A 1,690-nucleotide genomic window follows, 5' to 3' on the forward strand; every position below is an offset into this window, starting at 1 on the left:
AAGTCACCCAGCACCTTCCTTGCATTGTTGGTATTGTTGCTTTTGGCTGCCATGTGTTCTTCTCCTTTGGAGAATTCGGTCAGGTCCTTTAAAGAGAGTTGTGCTTTGGCTTCTCTTAGGTTTCTCTTCAAGGTCCTTTCAGGTTCAGGATCAGCCTCAACAAGAATGTTTTTGTCTTTGCTCCTGCTCATAAGAAAGAGAAGAGAACAAGAAATGTGGAATCCTCTATGTCACAGTATAGAGATTCCTTGAAGTGTCAGAGGAAAAGAAGAGTAGAAGACAGAAGTAGAAAATTTGAACTTATCAAAGAAGATGAATTTCGAATTTTGCATTAAGGAATAATGTTAGTCCATAAATAGAAGGATGTGAGAAGAAGGGAAGTAATTTTCGAAAATTAAGTAAAAATTTTGAAAACATTTTTGAAAAACATTACTTAATTTTCGAAAATGAAAGTGGGAAAGAAGTAAAGTGATTTTTGAAAAAGATTTGAAATTAAAAATCAAAGGGATTTGATTGAAAACTATTTTGAAAAAAAGATGTGGTTAAGAAAATATGATTGGTTTTTTTAAAAAATGTGATTGAGAAGATATGATTTGAAAAACATTTTAAAAAGATTTGATTTTGAAAATTAAAAACTTGACTAACAAGAAAAGATATGATTCAAACATTAAACCTTTCTCAACAGAAAAGGCAACATACTTGAAATGTTTGAATCAAATCATTAATTGATAGTAAGTATCTTTGAAAAAGGAAAGAAATTGATTTTGAAAAGGATTTGATTGAAAAATTGATTTAAAAAAGATTTGATTTTGAAAAGATTTGAAAACTTAAAAAAAATTTGATTTGAAAACAAAATCTTCCCCCTGTAGCCATCCTGGCGTTAAACGCCCAGAATGGTGCACATTCTGGCGTTTAACGCCCAAAACTATACCTCTTTGGGCGTTAAAAGCTGAGAAGATGATGGAAAAGGCTTGCTATTGCTAAACCTATTTCTTCCACCATTATTATTGTTGAAACCTTGTTGAGGTCCCTGTTGATCCTTCCATGAAAGATTTGGATGATTCCTCCATGAAGGATTGTAGGTGTTTCCATAGGGTTCTCCCATGTAATTCACCTCTTCCATTGAAGGGTTCTCAGGATCATAAGCTTCTTCCTCAGATGAAGCTTCCTTAGTACTGCTTGGTGCATTTTGCATTCCAGACAGACTTTGAGAGATCATATTAACTTGTTGGGTCAATATTTTATTCTGAGCCAATATGGCATTCGAGTGTCAATCTCAAGAACTCCTTTCTTCTGACTAGTCCCATTGTTCACAGGATTTCTTTCAGAAGTGTACATGAATTGGTTATTTACAACCATTTCAATCAGTTCTTGAGCTTCAGTAGGCGTCTTCTTCAGATGAAGAGATCCTTCAGAAGAGCTATCCAAAGACATCTTGGATAGTTCAGAGAGACCATCATAGAAAATACCTATGATGCTCCATTTAGAAAGCATGTCAGAAGGACACTTTCTGATTAATTGTTTGTATCTTTCCCAAGCTTCATAGAGGGATTCTCCTTCCTTCTGTCTGAAGGTTTGGACTTCCACTCTAAGCTTACTCAATTTTTGAGGTGGAAAGAACTTTGCCAAGAAGGCATTGACTAGCTTTTCCCAAGAGTCCAGGCTTTCTTTAGGTTGAGAATCCAACCAT

The 1,690-nt window shown here is 34.9% G+C and overlaps 1 non-coding gene across 1 annotated transcript; it reads left to right on the plus strand.

Moving 5' to 3' along the window:
* Nucleotides 1-1,488: 1,488 nt before the first annotated feature.
* LOC127739941 (small nucleolar RNA R71) lies at nucleotides 1,489-1,596 on the plus strand. The gene has a single exon (XR_008000683.1). It is a non-coding gene; the product is annotated as a small nucleolar RNA R71 (small nucleolar RNA).
* The last annotated feature ends 94 nt before the right edge of the window (nucleotides 1,597-1,690 follow it).

This window comes from Arachis duranensis, chromosome 6, assembly GCF_000817695.3.
Source record: "Arachis duranensis cultivar V14167 chromosome 6, aradu.V14167.gnm2.J7QH, whole genome shotgun sequence".
In the NCBI taxonomy this organism is placed as follows: Eukaryota; Viridiplantae; Streptophyta; class Magnoliopsida; order Fabales; family Fabaceae; genus Arachis; species Arachis duranensis.